Here is a 10,065-nt window from a genome sequence, read left to right as displayed (position 1 = left end):
TGGCATTACTCTCAATCTTACTCTTCCCCCATCCTTGTGCATGACACACTGACATGAGTACGGGATATTTACAAGGCGCGTGGGGTAACAGGTATAGGGTAACTGCAGACAAAAATATGCATTTTTGTTTATAAAAGTAAATTTTCTTTGCCTCTCATTTTGTTTATTGTCCTATACTTTATCGAGAAGATTGTGGTAAACTTGTTGATTCAAAACTTCACCATAGTCTATCAGAATATCTATGTATGCAGATGACTGCGCAATATGGATATCAGGCAGGAACATTGTACATTATTACTGAAAAAATACAGAAATATTTGAATCTTTTAATTTGTTGGTTTGAAGAGTGAATGGAAATGTGCTAATGTACGAAAAATCTCATCGCTTTTTAGGGGTTATATTTGATAAAAGGTTAACTTGGCAACCACATATCGAAAATGTAATCACGAGAAGTAAAAGAAAAATTAAATATCTTAAGATGTCTAACTGGACCAAGCTGGGGAAGCTCCTCGAAATGTACAGAGCACTTATAAGGTCTCTTTTTGATTACGGATGTGAGGCGTATGACAGTGCAGCTGCTACCACCAAAAAGCCATTGACTCTGTCCAATACCAAGCACTGAGGATATGCGCAGGTGGGCTGCCTTAACCTCCTTAGAATCACTACAGGTGGAAATGGGGGAAATGCCTTTGGATATAAGAAGACAAATGCTTTCAAGTAAATATAGACAAAACATCGAAAGATGGGCGAATCATCCGTTGTTGAAAAACATTGAACCATGTTGGCATTTTGAATACTTGAAGGGGAAAAACGTAAACAAACCTTTTGGATATAGAATACAAAGCAAGCTAGGAAAACGTATAGAAACGATAACCTCCTCCCCATTTCCACCATGGTTATTCTACCCGGAATTAAGTACTCGAATAAAGAAAACAGATCATCCTACACAGCAAAAACAAAGCAGCCTGGAAATCATACATACTAAATGGGCGACTCAATTACATATAATACACCGATGGATCAAAAGTACCTGAAAGAGGGACCTCTGCAGCTGCTTTTTACGTCCCTTACTATTCTGTACATCGGAGCAAAAGGTTATCAAATTTCACCTCTTCATACAGTGCTGAATTGGCTGCCATCATTCTTGCTCTCAGATGGGTAGATGAATTAGATATTAATATGTGGGGGTTGTTATTTTTAGTGATTCACTGAGTGCACTTATTGCATTACAACAACCAAGGGTGTCGATTTGTATCCGTGGTTGGGGGGGGGGGGGGATGATAGGTGCCAAAATATTTTCGGCAATGGATCAAAGCAACCAAGAGGTAGAAGCGTGTGGCAAATTTACACCCCATCCCCAATCGCGTAGCACGCTCCCTAGGGGGTTGGGTGCAGAGAGGGAGGAGTTTTCCCCCTCCCCCGAGAAGCGCGGAAGCTTTGACGTTTCATTAAATTATTAGAGAAAGAAGACGATTCGTTGGAACGTTTTCGACTCTTATTCCTTGTTTGAATCAAGTGCCCCTTCCTCCGCGCGTAGCGCGGAAGCTCTGATGTTTCAGTAGATTATTAAAGAAAAAAGACGATTCGATGTATCATTCTCTTGTCTGAATTCAGTTCCCCCCCCCCCTCCCGCGCAAAGCATTGACGTTTCATTAGATTATAGAGAAAGAAGACGATTCGTTGGAACGTTCTCGACTCTAAATCCTTGTTTGAATCAAGTTCCCCTACCTCCGCGCGTAGCGCGGAAGGTCTGACGTTTCATTAGATTATTAAAGAAAGAAGACGATTCGATGTACCATTCTCGACTCTTAATCCTTATTGCTTGAACCAAGTTCCCCTTCCTCCGCGCATAGCGCGGAAGCTCTGACGTTTCATTAGATTATCAAAGAAAGAAGACGATGCGATGTACCATTCTCGACTCTTAATCCTCAATGTTTAAATCAAGTTCCCCTTCCCTCGCGCGTAGCGCGGAAGCTCTGACGTTTCATTAGATTACTAGAGAAAGAAGACGATACGTTGTATCGTGTACTTGTCTGAATTCAGTTCCCCCCCCCCCCCCCCCATCCGCGCGAAGCGCGGAAGCCTTGACGGTTCAATAAATTATTACTCTTAATCCTTGTCTGAATTCATTTTCGCCCATCCCGCGCAAAGCGCGGAAGCTCTCACGATTCATTAAATTATTAGAGTAAGAAGTCGATTCGTTGTATCGTGTCCTTGTCTGAGTGCAATTCCCCCCCCCCCCCCGGCCCTCCCGCGCAAAGCGCGGAGGCTTTGACGTTTCATTTAATTATTACTCTTAATCCTTGTCTGAATTCATTTTCGCCCATTCCTGCGCGGAGCGCGGAAGCTTCCACATTTCATTACATTATTAGAGAATCCAGTTTCCCCCCATATACGCTTGTCTCATTTATTTCGTATATATTATGCAAATGAGATAGCAAAATGTGTATATTGATGGTCATCTTGCAAGTAATAACCATTAACTACTCTCATCGGGCTCTTATCATTAATTTTTCTCTTTATTATTTTTTTTATGGTGAATTATTGGGGGGATGATTGTACAGGCCATCCCCCCCCCCCACCTGAAATATTGGGGGGATATATCCCCCCCATCCCCCCGGGATCGACACCCATGACAACAACAGAAGGACGAATCTTTTATTCTGGAAATTCTCACCATGATTCCTCACTTAAAGAGTAAAGGAATTGATATATACGTAGAGTGGATACCTGGACATTGTGGAATAAAAGGGAACGAGATGGCGGATTTCCACGCAAAGGCCGCATTTATAGTAAAGAAAATAGAAGCCAATAATAATCTAAATATGTCAGAAATGAAAAGCTTAATTATTACAAGTTCCAAACTCCTTTGGCAAGAAAGGTGGAACAAAACCAACTCGTATTTGAAAACATTTCAAAAAGATGTTAATAAACAATATATATGTTCATTAGAGAGACAACATTCAACAATAAATATTATTCATCGACTCCGCTTTGGAGTCCTTGGACTTAACCAAGATCTCCTTAGATTGAGAATTCATGCTACTGGTTTCTGTAATAGATGCCCCAGTGAAATAGAGACTGTAAAACATTTTTTTAGTACATTGCCCTAACTATATTATAGAAAGGGCTATGTTTTTAACAGAAACAATCGAATCCTAACCGGAAAAATTTATGGAATACTTAAAAAAGAGTGAGTCCAGTATACAAAAAGCTGTAGTACGGTTCGTTCACAGAACGAAATGGTTCCCTATCAGGAAGTAATACCTCCCTTGACGAACAGTAAAACATTAAAAATATAATAACATAATGTAATAAGAAAATAAAATAAGAACAGTAAAACATAATACAATATTATAATATGTTAAATTACACTCAATACATTAAAAATATAATAACACAATGTAATAAGGAAATAAAATAAGAACAGTAAAACAATATTATGAATATGCTAAATTACACTCAGTACATTAAAAATATAATAACATAATGTACTAAGAAAATAAAATAAGAAAAAGTAACAACAATGATAAATGGTATGATAAGATTATTGAATATAGAGGCTTATGTAGGTAATATCTTATATACATATTTATGTATGGTGTGTATGTGATGTAACAAATAATCTGCACGTACTGTTAAGAAACACTAACAAAGCCCATGAATGTTTTGCTTACGATATTATTTTTCGATACTATCTTAAAAAATAGATAAATATAAAACGAAATAAATATATTTTTCAAAAATACAAAAATGAGAGATATAACACGTGCCGTAAAGTATTTTGGTGACAATAGTCAAATTACTGACTAATCGCCAATAAACCAAAACACAACAACAACATAACAGTATTTTGTTCAAACAAAACCACAAAGTAAATAACAATGAATGCCGGTTCGGTGACCTCTACAGAGTATGAACAGATTCCATATTGAAAGAATTTTGTAGTAGACTTATCGATTAAAAAATGGCCATCAAGGATCAACACATGCACTGAGCAGATTCAAACGATTCGTTTGCCTTTGCAAAAACCATGACAACTTGGGAAAATGATCGAAAAGGATGGGAAGGAAGGGTCTCGCCGATGGCATCTGGGCAGGATCTAAACGATAGGTCTGCTTCACTGTGGGTTCAGCCACTGCAGTGACGAGTGTGCATGACATAGTGTGGAAGGGGGGGGGGGGGGCCTGGGGATTTACCATGAGCTGAATGAAGAAATGCGAAAACAAGGGCACGTATACATGGGACAAATGTATTATTTATTTATTTATTTTATTATAGTTTTGAATGTATTATTTATTTATTTATTTTATTATAGTTTTATTTCAACAGGATGGTCTCTTAGCTGGGCTAGTTAGTGGCAATTAGCAGGCGCGGATCCAGGATTTCTTAGGGGAGGGGGCCCAACTTTTTTTTTTTTTGCTCCAGAAAATTTGAAAATCCCGCCGGCCGAATAGCCGCTCAGTGGGGGGGGGGGGGGGGGGGGGGGGGGGGGGGGTAGTGAGCACATTTTTTTTTTTTGATCCTCAAATTTTTTTTCACCCCCCCCCCTTGAGCGCCAGGGGGGGCCCAACCCCCAAAAAAGGTAAAAATCACGTGATTTTACATGATTTTTTTCTCAAGGGGGGGGGGAGGGCCGGGCCCCCCAGCCCCCCCCCCCCCCCCCTGGATCCGCCACTGGCAATTAGTGCTCCATTGTAAATATTCGATTCTTAGCAAATAGTTCAACATTCATTTTGCCTCACTGACAATATTACATCCCGAAATGTGTGATTATCATCTCGTAGTCACAGTTAGGAACCACACCCACTTCTGGAGCTATAGAGCGCGCTATTCATTGCTTACACATTTAGCTGATTTGTTATTGTTAATACGAAACGGACACTGAATTGTGAGACGAGATGGATGGATTGCCATAATATTTACCCTTCACTCCATTCGTAAAATTCCTTGGTAAGTCTAGTAAAATTTTGTTAGCCAATAATTTTCATTTTATATTTGCTTTCGCTTATTAAGCCCGATGTCAATTGAGAAAATGCTAACAAATGACAAGGTTTGGCTTGTAACTGTCCCACGTGTTACAATATATGCTGTTCAAATACGTAAATTCTTCATGTGATTATGCATGTGCTAGCTAGACCTAGATTATATGATGGGTTAACATAAGGTTCGCGCCTCAGCTCCGCGAGGATTTAAGAAAAATGTTAGGAATGTGATATCTGATCCATGTTTTCTCATAATTCTTTACAACTGTATTCTATTCAATTTATTACCAAATTATTGTCAAGAGACAAGAGTTGAGACTTGTAGAATTCTGGAGTTTATATCGCAATCTCAAAATTCAATGTTGGATCAGAATGCACTGTAACTGACAAAAAAGTCAATAAATACAATGAGACCTTAATTCGTTTATTTACTAAAATGTATAGCTTTACAGCTGATTTAATAAAAAAAGTGATCCATTCAATATAAAATAATTGCTCAGTTTGCAAGGCAAAATATCACCAATCAGTTGGTATCACTTTTTACTTACAATTTTGATGACATCTGCTCTCAAAATAAACATTTCCAGATCCTTGTGGGTAAGTTCATATCTTTCCGAAACGAACGCAGATGACTACAAGATTTGAAGATATATTTTTTCAATATTTTCCTAATTTCACACCCTATTCCAAAGACGTTTTCTTCTCGGTGGGTTATGTTAGGTTCCTCTTTCCATTGGTGGTATCAGATTTTCATAATCTTACATATTTTCTAACAAGGCCAATAAAGGTCACGTGTGAACTTCAAAGCAAAAGTAAGACAATGTCTTTCAAGATATTTGATCAAAACAAGAGTTTCCAGCCAGTTGTCAAGAAGTGTGCATGAGTGTTTAAATAATAACATTATTTAAGAGTTTGTAAAAGATATTCTTTGAAAGATCAAATTGACATCATTTTGCTGCCATAAGTGATAAAAAGATGTTAGATTATTATATTGTAGGAGTGAAGAGAAGGGTATTGTATGCACTTTTTTATGCTTCACTGCCTTCACATCAAATGCATTCTCTGCCAGTGGTATAAAAAATGCAGGAGACTGGGAGTAGTAATCGGAAACAAAATTGAGTTCATCTTATGAGTGATGCTGATGGTCATTATATCTTTCTGCATTTCAACAGCCTTTTTCTAATTTTGTTTTCTAAATTAAAAGTACTGTGTTTTTTACTTCATTCATTTTGAATTACATGCACCATCTTATTTCACTTTATATGTTTCCTCTATTTTTTACTTTCCAGAGAATGGCCAAGATGCTGAGTTATCATTCATGAAATTAAGAGACAGGAATATATCTCCATTGACAGTCATCTACCCTTATCCTATTTATGGATCATCTTCGAAGGTTGTGATCACATCACTCCTATCCTGTGTATCTAAAAGATCATATCAAGACTGAAGAACAAAACAAAAATAGTATGCCTGTGAAAGCATTGCTATTATTGTAGGCTGAAAGTACTCCTGTTGCCTGATAAGACAATGTGATGACAAGGAAAAAGAATTAGACAATCACAATGATGCTGATGACAAGTAAAGAACTGATCCCCCAGCTTCAGACATTACTTGCCTTCTCTCTGATGATGGATGTCATCAAGACATCGTATGGAATGCCTCAGTCTCCAGGTAAGCATACATTTACAAAACAAGACCCATTTAGTTTGTTTTTGAGAGGTTCATTTCTTGCCATCAGGTTTTAACTTTCATTTCTTTGTGCTCAAATCTTGCTGTCCAGATTAATATTTTCTGCAGTTTTTGGCTTAGACAATCAGATTCAGACTTCAATGCAAAATCAAAGATTAGGAGTATTGTTGAATTAGTTGATTCAAATTAATGGCAGCGCTTCATCAGACAAGGCCCTGCATATTCATGGTTTGTTCTTATTGATTGACAAGTGTGCTATGAAACGTTGCTTTTGAAGAGCTTTTGGTTGTGTGCATCTGAAAAATAAATAAAATTGCAAGAAATTAAAACTAATATAGAAAGAAATCTTGTTTGTTTTTCCATTTGATGTAGAATTTCCCCAAACCACAGATTTTTTTCTTCTGCCGAGTAGACCTACTCCAGTCAGTACAAAAATAGTAACAATGCTTGTTCATTTTCTGTAACTTGCCCAAACTTAAAGGAAAAAGTATATGTAACGTACACAAGCCTTTTATTAACCGGGCGCCGGGCGATTTTTACCCTACGGTCCCTGACTTTTGGCGCCCGGTAAGACGGGGAAAATGAGTACCGGGCGCCGGTTCATTTTTATTTCTGGCGCCCGGTCTGGGAGAATTAACATTTTCTGTTTCATAAACTTCCACATGTCTAGCACTAAATGTTCACAAATGTGACAAAAACTTACTTGATACGAGTTAAACATGGACTGAATGAACCCTAACAAATCATTACATAATGAGAATCCTAATTAAAATCGCCCAGAAACAATTGCAGCACTAATACGAGCGGCCGCTATCTCCTACTCCTAGCGGAGTACGGAGCACACAATACAGGGGATGTACGCCACTCAAAGCGAAGACGAGCGCATTTCCCCAAGCCATGCATACACACACAAATGACATCAGTGCTGTACTGCACTACACACACAGTGTCAGTACAAGAAAGTCTCGATGTAACTTCCAAAAATCCATCCCAAAAGCCAAATTTTGCCGTCAAAAATGCGGAATCGGAGTCATATTTCCAAAGCTCACGGGGGTTTAGCCCAGGTTTAAGAAACAGTTTCATCAAAATAGCGCTAAAAATCAAGAAATCAGCGATTTTGTTGCCAGTTTTTTTGCCTATCGCATGCCCTTCGGATGTAATGGTATCTTCAAAAAGCCAAATGAAAAACAGAACACCGGACCTGCTGATGCATTGACTTTATGTACAAAGTTGATTGCAACTCCAGACTTGCCTTGATTCAGCGGCCCTCGTACTCATTGACTAAAATTCTGTGATGTTTTAAATAATGGATTTTTTCGATCAAATAGGTAAATATATTTAACAAATTTTTTTTTTTTTTTTTTTAATTATTATTATTTTTATTTTATTTATTTTTAATATTTTTTTAAGTGACAGGTCTAAATAACAAACCCGTTAAACAGGCAAAATCTTTTTTTTCACCTAAAATATGCTTTTTCAAGCTGAATACCGGTAATATGTTTTTTGAAAGTGACAGGTTGGCAGCTCTGCATTGTCATTATCTAGATGGTTTTTCTTAAGTATTTTTTTTATAAAAATAATTTAATTCCCCCTTTCCTAACATTTTTCAATTTTTGACATTTAACGGCATGAAAATAGTATTAAACATGAACTACAACAACTACAGATTTATCCAAGGTATGAGTGATTTAATATAAGAGTGCTCAAAATGTAAACTGTAGAAATTAAACTACCGTATGTATAAATAAAAGGTAACGTTTAACAAATAATTTAAAAGAATACATATTTTCATCAATTTTGGAAACGGCTCCTGGTCCTGGAAAACGGCTCCCGGTTCTCTAAAAAAATTAAGGACCGGGAGCCGCTTTTTCAGATATTTGGCTCCCGGTCTGCTTTGACTTAATAAAAGGCTTGAACGTACATTGTTCATGTTTGTAGGTGTGGGTACCACATTAACATGTTCTACAAAAGATCTCTCACTTTCTGTTGTCTATTTTTATCAAAAACTGTCTAATGTTCATTTGATCATTTTTTTGTTGTTACAGTTTGGAGGAAGATCTTACTGAAGGGTGGTTATCACCAGCAAGCCTTGTTACCTCAATCAGGTGCAGCTATCTGGCTAGACTCCACTGCAGAGATGGTCTGGCTGTTTGGAGGACAAGCTACGCTGAACAACAAGACGTCTACCCTGGATCATCTCTGGAAATTAGATCTTCAGACCATGAACTGGACCCAAATCCAACATGATAAAGAAAAATGGCCTGCAGGGAGACATCGTGCAGTTTTGTGCTCTCGGGGGAAAGTCCTTGCTCTTGCTGGAGGAATTCTCACGTCAGGCTCTTTAAGCCAGAATATTTGGAGATATGATACAGATGCAGGGACTTGGGAAATGGAAGTGGGGTATGAAAGCTTGCTAGGTAATGCTACAAGATTCTGGTGCTCAGGACAGGACCTTTTTAGTCTTGTCCAGGCCAAGTCTGATACAACATTGTTGCAGTATCATTGGGACCATAAGAGTTGGACAAAGATTCCAACCAGGGTTGGCACAAAGAAAGCCCAGTCAGAGCTTGTACCAGACTTGAGGAATGTTTCAATATATCCATTGTGGCCTTCAGAGAGAGGGTTTATCATTCTCTATGCACCTGCTGATCAAAATAAATTAACATTCAACTCTGATCAGTTGAAGCTGATTGACTCGCTATGTATTCTATGGTTACTTGATAAAGATATTCAATGGACACCACTACTCTCTGACTGCAAAACTAATGATAATTGCCTGATAACATTAGCAGCTACTGAAAAGAAGAAAACTGCATCTAGGGACTTGCCAACATGTCGTACACATGTTGGTACATGGATCGATAGTGATCATAATATATGGATGCATGGTGGTATGTCCGACACAGAACCACTGCAGGATACATGGACATATGACTTACAAACCAAGTCATGGATGCAACTTGATAGTGCCTGCCAGACAGCAGCGTGCCAGGGACTGCATGGTCCTCACCTGGACCCTATGACTTGGACCTATAATGACACACTCTTTCTCTTTGATGGTCAACAAGCTCGGACATCCTCCAATACCACACCTCTCGCAGGTATCTGGACCTTGGACATATCCAACTTTCTGAAACATTCTATGCTAGCTGTGCCTCCTATTGGTGTATTTCTTATCTCTTTGAGTATTACTTTCATTGTATCGTTGGGAACTTGTGTGATCATCATCCTTGTCAAGTGTTCATCACCGAAGGCCCCCAGGATCAGGCCACCTGTCAGGACCTATGGCAAAGTGCAGTATTCACCTGTTAGCTCTAGTGAAGTGCCATAAGTGAAAAACATCCTCTGAAGAATGGATAGATGTAGATGTGAATGGATATCAAATGTATCC

Source organism: Strongylocentrotus purpuratus, unplaced genomic scaffold, assembly GCF_000002235.5.
Source record: "Strongylocentrotus purpuratus isolate Spur 01 unplaced genomic scaffold, Spur_5.0 spur5_scaffold_5, whole genome shotgun sequence".
Classification (NCBI taxonomy): Eukaryota; Metazoa; Echinodermata; class Echinoidea; order Camarodonta; family Strongylocentrotidae; genus Strongylocentrotus; species Strongylocentrotus purpuratus.
The sequence above is the reverse complement of the archived record's forward strand: the minus strand, read 5'-3'. Positions refer to the sequence as shown.